This window comes from Hyperoodon ampullatus (genome assembly GCF_949752795.1).
Source record: "Hyperoodon ampullatus genome assembly, chromosome: 17".
NCBI lineage: Eukaryota > Metazoa > Chordata > Mammalia > Artiodactyla > Ziphiidae > Hyperoodon > Hyperoodon ampullatus.
In genome coordinates this window covers 22,659,645-22,679,262 of record NC_136930.1, presented here as the reverse complement: position 1 = coordinate 22,679,262, position 19,618 = coordinate 22,659,645, and the positions used below count along the sequence as shown (strand labels likewise).

Here is a 19,618-nt window from a genome sequence, read left to right as displayed (position 1 = left end):
AGTCCCCCAATTTTACCTTAAGTCTCTCTCACACCACACTTCTCCCTTACACCGATTAGGCCACGCCCACCGGCCCACAGTGCTCCGCAAGTGGGCGGACCTCTCATTGCTCCGCCCCGTGACCCGCACGTTCGCGGAGAAGCCAAAGGTCAGAGGTTGTGGAGCCGTCATGGCGGCGCTGTGCCGGATCCGTTCCGTGACGGCCGACAGTCATTTTCTGCGAGTGCTTGTCTTCTTTCGGCCCTGTCGAGACGCAGGCACTGAAAGTGGCTCCGGAAGCGAGAGTTCTGATTCCACGGAGCCTAGGCCGCGCCTAGGCGGCTTCGCGAGCTCTTTGAAGCGGCACTCAGAGCTGCAGCGGAAGGCGGAGCTCGGACGTATGAGGGTGAGTTGTGGGCGCTAAGCCAGCGACGCGTTGGCGGGCGGGGCCCGCCGTTGTGGGTGGAGCCGGGAGCCGGGACGGAGCCCGGCGTAGGGGGTGGGCCCGGCAAGGTGGGTGGGACCGAGAGGCGGGGACGGGGCCCGGCGTAGGGAGTAGAGTAGGGGGCCGCGGTGTGGCTTGTCCCACCTGCTGGCCACTTAGAACAGAGCGTGTGGTGGTGTTTTTCCTCCGTTTGTTGTACTTTTGTACAGCATTTACATGCTGGGCGTGCGCTGCCCACACTCCCTTGCATGCGTCTTCCTCGGGCGAGTGCTGGAAGGGAAACCAGCAGCGAGGGTTGCCAGTGACGCGCCTAGGGCGACTCTTGGGACTCCGAGTAAAGTTGGACTCACACTGGGAGAGGCAGGGCCCTTTGCTCCTCTTGTTTCTACCCAGTAGCTGCAGTGTGGACCTTAGTGTCTGGCGTACCAGGCTCATAAATATTTCTTAATTCAGTGGAGAGGTGAATCAGAATTACTGTCACTATGAACTTGAGCAAGTAATGTAACCTGTCAATGCTTCACTTTCCTTTTCTGTAAATGACCTTTTCCTTTTTTAAATCCATCTGTCCGAGGCAATAATTTTGTAAAATGCGATAAAATTACTAGATAAATAAAATGGAAGAAATAGACGTAAATACAAGTCAGATTTTTTGAGTCAGAGGACATGGAATTGGATGTCTGGCAGTATTAAACTGTATAAAAATAAATTGTATCAATTTCTGTACTCATCGCCTTGGGAACCAGTACCAAACAGTTTACCGATGGGTAGTGTCGTGGGTTATAGAAAACTGCCCAGCATCTAGCACAGTGCTTGACTCTTAGTGGGCACTCCGTAAGTGTTTGCCCAGTGCGTGAATGAATGAATAGAACAGAAAGTGCACATTTGAACTTCAGGACAATCTGAGCAGTCTTTGAATTGAGATCTTTGTGTGACTGCTCACAAACGGTTGTATAAGTGAGGATAGGACAGGCTTGAGCATGTGAGTTAAATGTGCTACTCCAGAGTAATAACTGAGCAAAAACAATTGTCAGAGTAATAAGAAAACTGAAGGTACCACATTAGTTTTATTTTAGTGTTTATTGGAAGTTTTCAGTACTTTTGTGACATATTTATGATGAGGAATATGAGTAGTTGTTAGGTATTGATGTAAAGATTCAACTTTGTGAAAAATCTTTCACTTCACTCTTTGAAGTTTCTGGAACTATGTAATTGAAGAGTATCCTGAGATTACAAGATGAATAAAGTTCGTCTTTATTGTGTGATCAGGATTTTTGAAAAAAAATTGTAAAGTATAAAAATAGTATTGCAAAAGGAGCATGTAAATAGCACTGAAGGTTACTATGGGAAATATAAAAGCCCCCTTTTTCTTTTCCTCACTTTCTCAAAGCTGGAAGGTGTATTTTTATAAATGCATACTGCTAGAGATTTTATGTATGCATATATGAATATAAGCTAATTATATATATATATATATTTTTTTTTAGAACGTACAAGTTTTGAACTACATTATTAATGTTTAAGAATGTAAGCTCTGGATTCAGACAGACTTGGTTTGAATTCTAATTTTTCTGTCATTTACTGGCTGTGTTTCCTTGGAAGGTTACTTGATATCCGTATATCTTCTTTTCCTTTTTTTATAAAAGGAAAACCTGTCATGGGATTATTATGAGATTAAATGAATTCATTATTTAAACACTTAGCACAAGTACCTGATAATAAGCACTCAGTATATTTTCATTGCTGCTGCTGAAAATTGCTATTCTCACTTAAGTATAACTTTGAATATTTTTCCTTATCATTATATATGTGTAGTGTAGTATACTTACTGCTGTCCCTAGGTATCCATGGGGGTTTGGTGCCAGGACCCTCTGCCATACCAAAATCCCTGGATGCTCAAGTCCCTTATATAAATGGTGCAGGTAACCCTCTGCGGCTCCCGCATCCGTGAATACAGAGGTCTCACTGTATATCTCATTGAAAAAATACTTGTTTGGTATTCCATGGTGCGGATATAGCATTATTTTTTTAACCAGGCCTTCACTAATGAGCTTCTAGGTTGTTTCTGGGGGGTATTTTCCCCCTTAATACAGACAGTGGTACAGTGAGCATTTACATTTTTTTTGTTTATTTATGGGATATATACTAGGTCAACGTGTACACACAATTTGAGTTTTGATACATACTTCCACACACACTTCCACTTACAGTGCATGACAGTGCCTGTTTCCTCACCCACTTATACATGTGGGGTATTATAAGTGGATTTTCTTGGTAGTGGACAGTCAAAACAGAATACAAAAATTGGGAACTGGAGTTGTTTATCTCTCACCTCTGATACCAGTTTGTAATTTTTATCAAAATAACTGCATGTTCACATTTTTTGACTTAATAAGTAAATGCTATCAATTTGAGCTCATAAAATACACTTATACCAACAAAATACTACACTTAATGTCATATATATTGGGGTTCTATGTAAGATTTAATTTGTAACATGGTTTCTGCTTTAAAAAATGTTTTTAGAAGGTAAACAGTTTGCTGTTCCCTAAACAAAGCACTATTTCTTTACCTTTGCTCTTTCCCCTAGAATTAGCTTCCATGCCTGCAAATTCCATAGTAAAAATCACCTCTTCTTTTAGGCCTTTGTCATTTCACCAACCAGATGAAACTCCTTCTGAATGTCTTGGGGCTTTGTTTTATGCTACCTTTATTTTACACACACAACTCTTAAGTTATATTAGAGCCATTTGTGAACTTGTTTTATCCCGTCTCCTAGATTGTAATTCTTGAAGGTCGGGGTAGTTTTTTATTTACCCTTTTCATTCCTTGCATAATGCCTTACACATAAGTAGGGATTTAATATATATTTGTTGATATGAATTGGAATAAGATTTACACAGTTTGATGTCTGAATAACTATAAATGAGAAATAACATCTCGTGTTATTGGATTAAAATGTATATATACATAGGAATGGAAGTTGACATCCTACCCATTGGTTTAATTCTTACTCTCAAAGTGCAGACATGTATCTATATGTGCACCTCAGAAGTAAGTGATATTCAGTAAGAGCCAAGCAAGTTATCCTTACAAGGGACTCCCCCCACCCCCAGGCAGGAATTTAATCAAGGACAGTTAAAGGAATCTCAAGTTTAAATGACCTGAAAGGCCATTTACTCATCCATGCTCACTTATCCATTATCTTTTCCTTGATTCATTAGCTTTAAGATTGGTTTCTGCATGTATCTCTTTAAGTGTTTTTTTGTTTGTTTATTTTTTTTTTACGATGGGACCAAGTCCTTTTCATTTTTGTAACCAACATAACACATACTTATGAATACAGGACATGGTAAATGTTTGCTAAATACATTTTTAAAGTCAAATACCTTTTTTCTTTTCTTTTTTTTTTTTTTTTTTTACTATTTTAAAAACTTTAACCCTTTTATGTCACTTAGACAATAGAGATTTGTAGAACCTGTTAAGCCGATGGGGAGCTATGGTATAGTGAAAGATCCACCTTATAGCCACAGGGTGGCAATAGTTGAGCAAAGAATTGGTTTTCTGCTTTATGAATATTACTGTTTCTTAACAGTAGAGGGGGGCATATTACTTTTCAGCACATTGAAAAAGTGGTTTGCAAGAGTTTATGAGGCTACACAGAATGTTTTATTTTTTTAAGATGGAGAATAACATTTTATTGTTTTAGCTTATTTATGTAGAATACTGATATTATACTTTATAGTTTCATTTTAGCAATATATTAGATAGAGTTTATGTAAATATTTTTAAATGTTATTTTTTACTTTTTCATGAACATTTCTTATCGGCACTTTTTATTTCAAAATGCTGGAATATTCCAGAAGATAGAATATTTGAATCAGCTATTTTGTCCTTTCAGAATACTGGGAAAATCCAAAAAATAGCTTACTTAAAGGATTTGTTTCAATTCTCTTATTTTTAGTATAAGTTTTAAGTCTTCTAAATTCATAAAATAGCAGTATTATACAGCTTTATTTAACCCTTTGTTTTCTCACTAGTTTTATATTGACAACTTTAAAAATTACACAAATGTTTTAAAAACTAATATGTAAAGGAATGATGAAAAATATTTCTGGTTTTAACCATGGTGTTCCCTAGTTTTTACATTAGAGAATTTTAGGAGAGTTATCTCTAACTAATAAATAAAACCCTCTGAACTGTCTAGTTTCACAGTAGAGTCTAACATTTTCAAAGCAGGTTTAGAGGAAATGACCAGCTAATATAAAAACAATGAAAGAGTGTATTGAGGTAGATATAAATCTCTAGGGAAAATAGGTTTTTTTATCAACAGCTATAATATACCTATAAATAATACTATACATTTCCTACAAAGAAAAGATGAATATATTCTGTATGTATTTTGTTTTGTGGGTGGTCATATGCTCTGATCGTACGCAATCAGACTCTTAGGACTTCTCAAGTCAGCATTAGCTTTCACTAGTTGAATATCTTTCTTAACTCTTATTTTTGCTCAGGCATCTCACTCCCTTCTTTTAATGTGTTTGGATTTTGCTTTATTTTGTTTTTTCTTTTAAAGGTTATATTAAGATTTTCTCTTTTGATTAATTTTTCTAATGTGATTACAACTCTTAAGTTTGTTTTTATCTATAGGTATTAAATAACATAGGAAATAAAGGAAACTATCACATTTGAGTGGAGCCTGGTTTGTAGGGATTCGGGCCTGCACCTGGTAAAATGCCTAGTCGGTCAATAGTCTGGGACATGTGAGATACCTCCCCTACCCCGAAGACAGAAGCAGTCCCTGCTGTCATGGCGGCTTTGTTCTTGAACCCACTGGGGAGGTGAGCAGGAGTGGCTGGGGAAAGAGGTTGACTGACCTCCACATGACTAGTTATCTTATCCCTTGATTATTAAGATTCTTTTCTGCAGAAGAAATGATTCACATTTATTTTCTCACTCTGTGTCCATTCTATCTTCCTATCTCTTTCCCAGACCTTCTTGTTATCTATTTCCCAGTCATGTTCCTGCTAAATCCCTGACCATCCAGCAAAATCATTAGTCACTTCACACAAATCAATATAGATCCCACCTTAGGCCATCTCTCTTTCCAGGCAAAATGATCATTCAGGTATACGCTCAAAGTCCTTTACTGCTGTCGTTCAAAGGTACTCTAGCTCTGCACTACACTTCACCTAGGGAGGTCTGTCAGAGTCTCATTCTACGTGTATATATTGCCACTGCCACATCTGCTGGGTTGTAAAACTCAAGTAGTAGAAGAGCTTACCTGATAGCCTAGACCTTTTGCAGAGCCTTGTGTTGTTCTGGGCACCACTCAAAACGGGCAGCTTTTTGGGTTACTTGGTAAAAGAGTTGAAGAAGCATGTCCAAATGAGGTATTTGTTGCCTACAAAATTCAAAGAGACCCACTAGGCATTGAGCTTCTTTCTTAGTGGTAAGAAAGGGTATGTTGACGTAGCCCAGACCATTGGCTCCCTAGGAATTTCACTAAGGCCCAGTATTTTTGTGGGATTTATTTCCCACCCACTGGCATATATGTGTCTTACCATGCGTCAGGAGGAGTTGCAGCTTTCTGCTTCCAGGTCTAATCAGCATATGAAATGGAGCAGCATGCTGTCCAGTGGAATGGAGTGGCAATCAAAGTCTTAGTAGACTAGATTGTGGCATAGAGCTAGAGAATTAATGTAACGTGGAGGTATATAGTCTTCACTAGCAGGTCTAGAAAAAGAAAGCATTTGTTAGATAATTATTGCATACCAGGTGCTGGAGGATATTTGATTTGCTCCAGCCATGAAATGACATCTGGAATAGATGAAATTGGAGTTACCACTTGATTAAATTTATGATAATAAATTGTCATTTTCTAAGACCTGTCTGTTTTCTTCAGGGCCTCGTGGGCAAGTTGAATGGGCATGTGGTAGGAATCACCACCGTGCATCTTCCAGGTCCTTGATAGTGGCACTAATCGCTGCAGTGCCTCTAGGAATGTGGTAATTGCCTTTGATTTACTTGTTTGGTAGGTAGGGGAAATTCAACTACCTACCAAACAAATTCATCTTTTACTTGGCCTTCTGTACCTTAATAGCCTTCACTCCACAGATCAAGGAACCAGTGTGGGGATCCTGTCGGTTGCTGAGTGTACCCATTACAGTTTTGCATTCTGGAACTAGGGAGAGAACTATAGAGCAGGTTCATGGGATAGAGCTGAGCTAAAACTCCATTTATCACGTGATCTCTATAAGCCCCTGTTCTGACTGGCATTGAGTTGGTTCTTGAAGAGTTAGCGTCAGTTCAGATAATCCCTGAAAGGTCTGATGATTTCTCCTTCCTCAATGAACAGTCATTCTGGTAAATAGCCACAGCTCCTCTTGGGAAAGCTAGAAGGAAGATGGGTGATATAAATTTTTGCTTTTGTAGCAGGATCTTTCCTCAAGGGGACACAAACCTCCTCTTCATTCAGAAGGCTTGGTGTCTGAGAATTGCTTCAACTTTGGGAATTGGTTGAGGGGCTTTGATATTCATATGTGGTATTCAAGTCAGACTGCTGTTCTCTAGAACTAGAGTTTTCCCATCTATTTTATTTCTAAGGACACCATAACCAACCAGCCAACACCAAAGAGCTCTACAGGTCAGATTAGTTGGATTGCTGTTACGCTCTGCTGCATTATGATAACGGTGCCCACCATGTTGTTGGCTAGTAAGTGCTGGCTTGACTCCTGCCACATTATCTCCACTGAATTCAGGGAGCTCTTGTTGGCAGCAGGTCTCACTGTCAGTCCTGGCCTACAGAGAATCACTACCACACAGCTTTCAGGAATGCTGGTGCTCCCTTCACACAGGTATTTCTCTTAGCCTTGGTGAAAGTGAGTATCTTATAGATCCTCTTGGGGGCCCTAGTAAGGAGTGGTGAACAGATCATAAACAGTAAATCCACTCCAGCATTCCATTCACTTCAAGCCTTTGGATACCTTTCTTTGTGGTATACTGAGGAAGTTCTGGTATTTTAGCTTCATCTAGTATAGCCTATCACTCTCAGCCATTTAAGCTAATATGTTGTATCTGAATCTCTGCTTAGTGAGCCTATATTGGTAAATTTGGCTCAAGGCAACACTGTCTTCCTCTCACCCTGATCCAGTACCCTTAGGATCCATTCCCACATATATCCTCAGTTTCTTTTGATATAAATTAGCAAAATCATGCAAATCATTCTGGTTATCCAGCCTCCTCTTGTAACTATATTTCTCCCTATCCGGCATAATTATTCTCCTGCTACTATGATATACCTCTATTATAAAGGTTTCTAAACTTTTTTGATAATGCCCCTTCATTAAGAAATTTTTGAACATATGTTCCAATATTTATTTATTTCATTTATTTATTTTTGGCTTTGTTGGGTCTTCGTTGCTGTGTGCAGGCTTTCTCTAGTTGCAGCAAGCGGGGGCTTCTCTTCGTTGCGGTACACGGGCTTCTCATTACGGTGGCTTCTCTTGTTGCGGAGCACGGGCTCTAGGCACGTGGGCTTCAGTAGTTGTGGCACGCGGGCTTCAGTAGTTATGGCTCGTGGGCTCTAGAGCGCAGGCTCAGTAGCTGTGGCGCATGGGCTTAGTTGCTCCGCGGCATGTGGGATCTTCCCGGACCAGGGCTCGAACCCGTGTCCCCTGCATTGGCAGGTGGATTCTTAACCACTGTGCCACCAGGGAAGCCCCAATATTTACTTTAAAAAGATTTATGGGGCTTCCCTGGTGGCGCAGTGGTTGAGAGTCCGCCTGCCGATGCAGGGGACACGGGTTTGTGCCCCGGTCCGGGAAGATCCCACATGCCGTGGAGCAGCTAGGCCCGTGAGCCATGGCCGCTGAGCCTGCGCGTCTGGAGCCTGTGCTCCGCAACGGGAGAGGCCACAACAGTGAGAGGCCCACGTACCGAAAAGAAAAAAAAAAAAAAAGATTTATCTACTACAGTACTATTTATTATACACATTTTAAAGCATTCACAAAAAACAACAGTTTAAAGGGTTAAGTAAAAAACCATCACTAGAAGTTCCAGAAGTTTCTTCTTTTGTTCTCTGGGTTATCATGGAGATAACTGTTCTTTCATATTACTTGCCTTCTTTCCTTCAGCCTGCTCTAGGTTTGTATTCCTTGGTCCCAAGTCTCCTAAATCTTTCTGTGCACAGTCTCCCTTTAAGCTTCTCACAAGTGTTTCTTGCTTTCTTCCTCAATTTCTCTTGATAACACTACTTCTCAGATGGGTCTGAGAAGAAAAGGAGTCATTTTGGTTCTTGCTTCTCTACCATTTCAGACCACTGTTGTGTTAGAAATATTTAAGGAAAGATTCCTTGATAGAAATCTTCTCAATTCTTTGAGTTTTTTTCTTCAGCATTTGACTCACAGCTTTTCTCTTTTCCCCTTCTTACTTGCCATCTTCATGGACTTCAGCATGTACATCGATGACTTTGCTAACACTTGGGCAACAGAGATGCACATCGTATTCTAAGTATCATATTCTTTTTGTTTGTTTGTTTGTTTTGTTTTTTTGTGGTACACGGGCCTCTCACTGCTGTGGCCTCTCCCGTTGCGGAGCACAGGCTCCAGATGCGCAGGCCCAGCGGCCATGGCTCACGGGCCCAGCCGCTCCACGGCATGTGGGATCTTCCCGGACCGGGGCACGAACCCGCGTCCCCTGCATCGGCAGGCAGACTCTCAACCACTGCGCCACCAGGGAAGCCCTACGTATCATATTCTTAGACCTTCATTTCTACTTTCTTTTACTTGCAGATATACCATAATTTGTATGTATACAAATTCATTATCACTTGGAGCGATATCTTCAGGTTCTCAAACTCCTGAGCCCTCTTGGACCACAGTTTTACGCTCTTCACCTTCTCCATTTCCGGAATCCCACCTTTATCTACTAGTCTATCAGCTTTTTTTCTGGGTCTACCTTTCTTCATACTCAGTCTGGAACTACTTGGCAGCCGTTCTTAGGATCTCACTCCCTTAATCTTTTGTCTTGCCTTCCATCCTAGATCTCCCTAAATGCAACTGACATTGCTCCTATACCTGGCCTGCCGTGTGCTCCTGGGTCTGCTGAGTGCAGGGTTTTTCAGTCTTGGCACTGGTGACACTTCGGACCAGATAATTCTTTGCTGTCGGAGCTGCCCTGTGCATTGTAGGGTGTTTAACAGCATCCCCGGCCCCTACCCAGTGCATTCCAGTAACATCCCCAGTCATGGGAATCAAACGTGTTCAGGCATTGACAGATGTCCCCGGGGCAGAGGGGGGATTTGGGGGGTGGGGAGAGGGAGGGCAGGCAAAATTGTTCTGTTTGAAAACTACTAGGATTATCCATAAAACTTGATGGTGACTGGGTCTATAAGAAATTGATTAATTTTTTGTTTAAAGCTACATTTTAGGAGGTGTTTGCCCTGTCAGAGGCACAGTTTGAGAGCTTTACATATAGTCATGTGTTTATCTAATCCTCACAACAACCCTGTAAAATAGGTATAATTATTAACCCCATTTTATAGGTGAGTAAACAGCAGCACAGAGAGTCTAAGTGCATTGCCCCAACCACAGAGCTGGTAAGTGGTACCGCCAGGATGTGAACCATGTGGTCTGACCTCAGAGCCTTTAGGAGCCCGCCCTCCTGCTCCAGGCCTTACTAATTGCTCTGTGACCTGTCATTTCGATTCTTTTCTTTCCTGATGGGCTAAGTTACCTATTGCTGAATAACCAACCCTCCTAACTTACTTCTCTAGACAATTTATTCAATTATTATTATGTTTTTTAGAGAAGAGAAAAAAAGTTTATTGTATTTATTTTGCCAGGGCAATAAATGCCTTATTATTAGGTATTGTGCACTTGGCCTTTTTGCCAGGTGTTCTGTGCTTGACAGAAAATTGCCTTCCCTGCCTGTATTCCTTTAATTATTCCCTTTGTTTTCAGCCTCTCTTCTCATTCCACCTTTCTATAATTCCTGGCCTAATGGAGTCCAGCACCTTTATGGGATTCTTCAGAATAGATTGACTTATTTTCATACTGCATGTGTTTTTAGCTGCAGTTTCCTTCACTCTGCTTCACTAGTTACCACCCTTCTACATGTTTTCAGTCCACTAAAAAGTTGTTGAAATCTCTTATATACTTTTTGTCTCCATTTTCTTCTCTTTAATACTGAGGGTTTGTAATTTTTTCGTTCATTCTTTTACCCTCATTGAATGAAATTTCAGGAGGGGGAGAGAGATGTAAGTGCTCACTGTGCCATCTTGAGCCACTAATCCATTAATTTTACTAAAAGAGCATTGTTATGGGCATAACATTTACTGGTTAGGGTTGAGGAAACTGAAGTTGTTGCAGCACAGTTAATAGAAGGGAGTCTTTTTTTTTTGTAATAAACATTTATTTCATTCTGATATCTTTTTTTAACATCTTTATTGGAGTATAAAGCTTTACGATGCTTTATAAAGCTTGGGGAGGGGGAAAGATGGGGAGGGGGAAAGATAAGCGGGAACGAAGTGGGAGAGTGGCATGGACATATATACACTACCAAACGTAAAACAGATAGCTAGTGGGAAGCAGCCGCATAGCACAGGGAGATCAGCTCGGTGCTTTGTGACCACCTAGAGGGGTGGGATATGGGGAATGGGAGGGAGATGCAAGAGGGAGGAGATATGGGGATATATGTGTATGTATAGCTGAATCACTTTGTTATAAAGCAGAAACTAACACACCATTGTAAAGCTCCTAAAGCTTTACATGTGGGCTTTCTCTAGTTGTGGCCAGCAGGGACTACTCTTCGTTGCGGTGCGTGGGCTTCTCATTGCGGTGGCTTCTCTTGTTGTGGAGCTCGGGCTCTAGGTGTGCGGTCTTCAGTAGTTATAGCTCGCGGGCTCTAGAGTGCAGGCTCAGTAGTTGTGGCACATGGGCTTAGTTGCTCCGCGGCATGTGGGATCTTTCCGGACCAGGGCTCGGACTCATGTCCCCTGCATTGGCAGGTGGATTCTTAACCACTGTGCCACCAAGTAAGTCCCTGCATGATAGTTTTATACATACATACATATGTACATAGGCTTTATATATTAAAAAATTTTAAGTACTACATATTCTTTGGGTTCTAGATTTTCTAATATAAATAATATAAAGAAAAAAGTTCTATATGTAAATTTTTACAGTTAGCATTTGATATATTTCTTTTGAGGAATTTGTATCTATATAATATTACTGTAAACATATGTGTAAATTTATGTAAGTATGTATATGAATATGTGCACCGTGGGGGTTTCCTGGTGGTCTAGTGGTTAGGATTTGGTGCTTTCACTGCCGTGGCCTGGGTTCAATACCTGGTCGGGGAACTGAGATCCCACAAGTCATGTGGTGTGGCAAAAAAAAAAAAAAAAGTGCACTATTATTTTTAACTACCTACCAGATAGACAGTGTTCCCTAAAATTTTATGGGTATCAGAAACCTAATAAGTGTGAAACTAACTTACTCTCTTACTTCTGCTGCACTGCTCTCCCACCTTGTCAGTGGCTCCCCTTTTCCCTTGCTTTCTACAGCCAACTGGGTATCAAGTCTTTGCTGTACTATTTGGTAAATAGCTCTGTATCCCTTCTTCCCTATGGCCACTGCTTCAGTGTAGGCCCTTTATCGTCTCTGTCCTAGTTACTGGAGGAGCTTCTCAACAGTTTGCCCCCTTTCCATTTTTTCCCCCCTTTCTCTGGTCCATTTTGCATACTGCTGCCAAAGTTTTTTTTTAAAACAAAGAACAAGTACTGTCACCCCATTAATGAGAAACTTCTTTTGATTTCCCACTGCTTATAGGATAATGTCTAACCCACTTAGCCTTTGGTATAGGACTCTTTACAACCTGAATGAGGGTAGCAATTATTTTCAGCAATTTTTGGACCCTAATGTCTTGTCACGTTCGTTTAACTGTTTCATATATTTTCATATCAAGGCTAGAACGGAGTCTGGGGTACATGACAGGCACTCGGTATTCAACACATATTTTATGAACGAATGAATGAAAGTGGAACTATTCCCTATATCTGTAATTCATTTACCTTCCCCTGTTCTATCTGGGCAGTGCTGTTCAACTTTCAGGCTTCAAAGGGAAAAAACAGTACAGCAGAGTAACAGGAATACTTAGGAAATCTGAGATTTATGACCAATTCCTAAAGGAAGCAGTCAACCCTAAGGCACCTGCTTTACCTATGACAACTTTATGAATGAACTTTGTAGCAACATTTTCCATAACCAGGATTAGACACTGAGATCTATGATACACCCAGAAGGTGACAGTGTGCCTGGAGTCTTTGCGGTCTGCAGCAGCATGAGAGGAGCTAACAGTGTTGGTTGTCATCATGGATTGTGCTACATTTATTATTTTTAGAAGCCATTTGACAAGTAAATGAGGAATTCAGAGATGATTCTAGACCATGTTTTTTGAAGGAGGGCTTTATCTAATTATTTGTTATAGTTTCCAAAAAGTATAGCAAGCATGCAATTTAAAAGCAAATTCAGGTATTGATCAAGGTGTCATACTTGTGGTAAAATCATTTCACTCACTGAAACACATTGACTTCCACTGTAAAATATAACAAAGTGAAGGCAAAAATAATGGAACAAAAAGCAATAGCATTCTATTTTACTTGATTTTAAAATCTCCTTTAAAAATAATTATTCATAATTTTATAAAGTTAATAATGTAGTAAATATTTCACAACACATTTACTAAAAATCTCAAGAGATCTTATTAAATAGTCAAGAACACTCTATTTTCTAAAACCTAGAGGGAAATACCATTTACTATCATACTAATCTCAGCCCTTCACAGTTGTAAAGGAGATTGTTGTTTTAGGAAGAGGCCCTAGTGATGGCTGAATTATCTTCAATATGTATTCAAGTATTAGATCTACTATTGTATCTTCCTCTCATCTTCTGCTGTTTTAATGACACCATGGCTTTAATTGAAAGTCTACCTGCCCCCCGTTCCCCCCCAAAAAAAACAGATGAAGAAGAAGAAGAATAGATATCAACCACAGAAGTGGAGTAATGGGAAAGCAGGTTATAGGGGAAAATGAGAAGGACCTTCCCAGGTTGCAAGCAGAATGAGACCCCCAAGCTGATAACCTGTCTGGTCTTGCCTGGAACAGTGCTCTTCCCAGCTGCTCTGGATGGTGTAGTGGTTCCCAGCAGAGGGTTATAGTAGCTGCACTTGTCTCTGACAGCGTACTTCGTATTACTCTCTTTGCATCAAGAGGACAATTCATAGCTGTTTCTGTGTTGAGCCTATAAGATGTGTTTCACGCTTGGCTGTCTGCAAAAGAACTATTTTCAAGGTGCTTGTTTAAGGAATTAAATATTATACTGTGTAGAATCATAAAACTAGTATTATGGCTCAAAGTGTAATATTCCTGGCTACCTTTTCAGCTTTATTTGGCATCTAGGTCTACTGACTTGTCTTTGGTTTAGATCAACCCTTATGTGCTAAGGATTCCTTCCCATTGGGTTTCAACCCACTGAAACAAATCTATCACCATACCCTCCCTCCAGCATCTAAGGGACTTGGCATCTGTCAGATGATTTGACTTTCTTTTTCTTGAAGCAGAGGTCATAAACTTTTGGTTCATAGGTCAAAATGTGCTCTGATTTATAAAATGAAAGACTTTTTTTCAATGTATAAACACTTAAAATTGGAAATTTTACATTAATACATGGATTTCTGGCTTTTCTTGGAAAATCAAAAGATGTGGCAACACTGGACTTGAACTGCAACTGCAGCTAGAGTTGAGTAGTGGCTAAATTTTTAGTTTGACATGTATTCTTCTGCTTAGCAAGCTCCTGGCTGGGCATTTGATTATTTTCTAATCCTTGGAGTATCCCATGCATTAACATTGTCATAAATATGGTTTTGTAGTTTTTAAAGTAAGTGTATTATCAAACTCTTAGTAATTCTCCCTTAAATAACAAATGTAAAATTCATTCCAGATACAGGGTATACATAGGCAGATCAGATTGTTAATATTCTTCTGTGATGAGCTCTCACAAACAGAAACTCAGCTTCCCTTAGTTTGAACCGAAGTGTGCACACACCACACCACACACAAATTAAAGATGGGTAGAAGGCACAAATCTGTATTCGTGGATTTCTGAAAAAACATGTGTCTGGAAAAAATTTTGGTAAGTTAAAAAAAAAAAAGTAATCGGCTTGCATTATATGTTCAGCCCTACCTCAAGTAAATTCAGTACGTCAAACAACTCCTAGAAAGTGAGTAGCACAAAACAATTAAAGCTGTCTTTCCTTTAAAATTTTACTTTAGGAAAAAGAAGAAAATTATAATGTTAAAATACAACATTAAAATGATAAAGTCAAGTCATTTGAAAATATTACATAACAAGAGCTCGTGTTCAGACTGCTAATTAAAGGACCCTTAATCATTTTTATCTTAATGCTCACTTAAATTTGTATTAAAGCATAGTCACTTTCATTAAACCAGTATTCGAAGGCATTTTTTATTTTGCAGATGGTCAGTACTAGGACTGAAGCCAATTGCCTTCTTGGATGCCCTCCTCGCACAATCGCCTCCCTACCCCCTCCTTGCCCCAGGCCTGAGGCTTTGTCTAAGGGGGCTCCTTATCCCGCTCACATTCCAGATTCCACCCTGGGCCACCACATCTGCGCCATCCCCCACCAAGCACAGATGCCTGCTTTTCCCTGGCCCCTCTTCAAGAAGGAAAGGAAGGAAAAGGAAGTTGAAGAGCGTCCCAGGCTTTTTAAAGCAAAATTCCATTTCAGTATTTTTATTATTGCTACAAAACGTAAATATACAGCAAATTGACTTTTAAAAATTTCCCCTGTAAGGCATTACTGTACCTACCATATTATACCTTAGCACTGATCTATTTGCATATAAATATCTCTTTTCATATTTAGGGCTCTCCAAAAGATGTGGAATCCTTCGCGTCTATGCTGAGACGTTCTCCTCTTACACAGATGGGACCTGCCAAGGATAAACTAGTCATTGGACGAATCTTTCATATTGTGGAGAATGATCTTTATATAGATTTTGGTGGCAAGTTTCCCTGTGTATGTAAAAGACCGGAAGTGGATGGAGAGTAAGTAGAATCATTTCTAAGTGCTTTAAGCGTGTGCATAAAAGTTGAAATACCTCAAAAGTATTACTGGACTTTAATTGGTGATTTTTTGAAAAGACAGAAAATATGTTTATTTCTCTTCATCATGCTAGTTAGTCAAGTTAGGCCAAGTTCATGTCATGTCATATTAGTCAAGTTAGGCCAGATCCATGTCTTCTCAAAGCAGTGAGATCAGTTTTGGGGAAGATTTGAATGTCCATCCTATTAATAAGGCATTTCATGCCATAAAATTAAAACCAGCTTTGGAATAATACATGCTGCTCAGGCCATTTTACGTGTAACTTTTTTGCCTCTTCTTTTCCACAGTCTCCATCTGCTTCTCAGAGAAACCTCTGCTTTCTGTTTCTTCATGTTCCTTTCTCTTACTTTAGCAAATTCTGATGCTTTATCATTTTCTTTTCTTACTATTTTGCATCTGCTCTCTGGATTATTTTTCCTGAGCAGAATTCATTCTGTTTATAGTCTGTGTAGATAAAGATAATTGTGAATATAAATATGCCTTATGAAAACCACTAAGGTGGGAGACCTGGGAGTAGAATATAAAGAGTGAAAAGAGAGGTGGAACTAAGACTCTGAGATTGGAAAACAATAGTCATCAAGATAGAAATGAATTTTTTCCACCAATTTTTAATGTACACTTTTTTTTAGATTTTAATATTTCTGACAACAGGATGCATCTTATAGTTGATGCAATTTAATTGGCAATTTAAAAATTCTTAATAGTACATAAATTATGGTGACTCATAATCAACGGCATCTTAGATAAGATGAATTACAGTGATGAATAAGTTTGTGATGTTTAAGAATGAGTCACACCATAGATATGAGTAAGGAAAGAGTCTGCTCTAGTTCTAAGGGAGCAGTTACAAGAATGGGTTGCCTCTTTGCCGAGAGCTCTGGATACCTAAAGGTCTTCTTGATAACTGGACTCACCCAGTTAGGAGGCAGGAGCTCCTTCTACCTGAATCTGAATAGGACCTGACAAACTCACCTGAATACACATGTTCTCAGATCAGTGATATGTGAGTAGATACTTAACAGCCAGCTCTCCAATAAATAAAAGGCCTTGATTTGCTGATTTCTGTGGTATGAAATAGTTCCACCACGGCCAATGTTAAGTTACCTGTGTGATGTCATCGAATGTGGAGTTGGAAATATGAGTGCACAGTCAGCTTTCACAAGCTGGTGCAGTCTGGCTCCAGCACACCTCTACTGCAGGTAGTCAGAAGCTAAACAGTGTCTCAGCAAGGTGAATGATGCAAACCAGGTGATACCTGGAAGAGAAAATGGGTTCTGTGCTATGTGGCATGAGAGGTCATGGCTAGGTCTTGACTTGCCCTGGTATATCAAATAACATACAAACGTAGTCAAAAATAGTAAAACCTAAAGAAATGTCTAAGTAAGATGTGTCTGTCCAGCTAGATTTTAATACTGCAATCTATATTGTGTAATGGGGTATTGAAGGGATTAAATTAGATAATGTATGTAAAGGTTTAGAACAGTGATTGGTATATAGTAAACAGATGCTACTATTATTATTCTTTAAATCCTGATGATTTAGGGTTTTTGTGACCTAATGATGACATCCCTCAAGAATTTCTATTGAGAGTTTTTGCACCAGGCAAGTTGTGAAGATATGTGGTCCTAAAATTATCCTTCAAGAGAGGCAACCTAAACTCTTTCATACTGTCAGCAGGAGCTGTAGCAGGTCATTTTTCATTAATAGAAAATATATCAGTAATTTGAAAATGAAGTACTGCTTTGTTTTATATAAAGAAATCCTCTCCTCTCTTCCCTACAATTGATAAGCTTTACATCATGCTACCATGGGTGCCACCCAGTTGCAGTGGCCATCCTTATTCTTACAAGCTGACCTAACATGCAGCCAGAACATCCGGTTTATAAAAACATCATTTATAAAAAGATGTGTTTTACATATAACTCTGCTGAATTATGGGTATTTCACCTGCTCAGTCAAATTTATTATAAATTGCAAATGCCAGTGATATACATGTTTCTTTATATTTGTGGATGGAATTTTGTTTGTGATATTTCTTTCATGGATATTTATTTCTTTGTGGATATTCTTTTATCTAACGTTTTTTCCCCCATTTTATGTTATATTCTTTTTTTTTTTTTTTTTTTTTTTTTTTTGCGGTACGCGGGCCTCTCACTGTTGTGGCCACTCCCGTTGCAGAGCACAGGCTCCGGACGCGCAGGCTCAGCGGCCATGGCTCACGGGCCCAGCCGCTCCGCGGCATGTGGGATCTCCCCAGACCGGGGCACGAACCCGTATCCCCTGCATCGGCAGGCGGACTCTCAACCACTGCGCCACCAGGGAAGCCCATTATGTTATATTCTTGAGCATAAAATTTCAGAATGCTTTAGGTGTCTAAAATTTCTGATTTGATTTTTATGCCTTATTAACTAGATCACAGAATTTTAAATATCAGTATTTTTGACTAGATATTTCTCTAATCAGTTCTATAATATGATTTGAATTTATTTTATGTGTAGTATAGCTCTAAATGGTTAAATACTGGAATCTGTTGCAACATTAATTAAATTAATTTTAATTAGTTTAATTAAATTTCAGTTTAATGAATTGAAATATTAAATTAACTGTTCATTGAAAACTATGCACATACCACATAAGCACACATCCTATTAACAGAAATTACTATATGGTTGAAACCCCCGTCTCCACATGTGCTCTCCTCCCAGTGAAGCAGTCTATTTAACAGAAGTGTTTGTGGGGGGAGAGTGGTGGCTCATAATAATTTTGCAAATAAATTCTCTAGTCTAGGGGGCAGTCACTGTATTAGAGACTTTTTTTTTCCTTAGGAGAATTAAATGCCTGTATCTCTTTGTTCTGTAGTTATCTGCCATAGTTACCTTCACTGCTTCCATCTACCTGCCCAGTATCCAATCACTCTCACCAGGAATTCCCACTTAAACTTCCAGAGCACTCACAAAATCAATATATTCATGGTTGAGGATCATGAAAAGGGAGGAGCCATACTGGTGCAGGAGTTGATTTGTTTGTTCGTTCATTCATTCATTTATTCAACAAACGCTTCCTGGACCTCTTCAATTTGGCAGGCACTGTTGTAAGGGCTGGTAAAGAAGACAGACTCGCTCTCTGCTCTCATGAAGTTGGGGGGACTTAGTCTATTGGGGGAATGAGGAACAGATAGTAAACTGGTGCACAAATCAATTTTAGAAATTGATAATTAAATGAGTAAGAAGGGGTAATATGGTGACAGGATGTCTGGCGAGTAGAAGATAACAGTAGTCAGAGAAGGCCTTTGACTGACGTCTGCTTCTATTGCTAAAAGTCTAAAATGCCACCAGATTGCTTCTTTTTAAAAAAGGTGATAAACAACTGATAAGAATCCTAAATTGTTTTGGTTAACTGAATATTCTAATTAGCTAAGTTATAGCCTTTTATTAAGTTCTGTAACTTTTTTGTTTTAATATATATATATATATATTTTGTGTGTGTGTGTGTGTGGTAGGCGGGCCTCTCACTGTTGTGGCCTCTCCCGTTGAGGGGCACAGGCTCCGGACGCGCAGGCTCAGCGGCCATGGCTCACGGGCCCAGCCGCTCCGCGGCATGTGGGATCTTCCCAGACTGGGGCACGAACCTGTGTCCCCTGCATTAGCAGGCGGACTCTCAACCACTGCACCACCAGGGAAGCCCTGTTTTAATATTTTTGATTATTGTTTAAAAGAACCAAGTTTTCAGTCTTTGACCCAAGAAGCTATAGAGTTATGCAGAAGGGCCTCAGAGATTTGCCCTGGGAGTAGAGAGGGGAGTTAGGCCCTGTTTCAGAGCAGCTCTGCATTCATTGTTTTATATGTTACAGTTCTGGGAGTGTTTTGTTTAAGGTGTTGGGGGGGAGTGGTGGTGAGTATTTGTATCACAAAAAAAAAGTTTGAAAAACACTTGTAAAAGAAAAATTAAGTCTAGAAAGATGTTATATTAATAGTAACAGAATATAAACTATAGTATTTAAGCATG

At 39.7% G+C, this 19,618-nt stretch overlaps 1 long non-coding RNA gene across 1 annotated transcript; it reads left to right on the top strand.

The window, feature by feature from the left end:
* The first annotated feature begins 260 nt into the window (after positions 1–260).
* LOC307065433 lies at positions 261–17,260 on the top strand. Its single transcript, XR_013811334.1, has 3 exons — positions 261–385; positions 15,374–15,555; positions 17,156–17,260. It is a non-coding gene; the product is annotated as an uncharacterized lncRNA (long non-coding RNA).
* Positions 17,261–19,618: the final 2,358 nt, after the last annotated feature.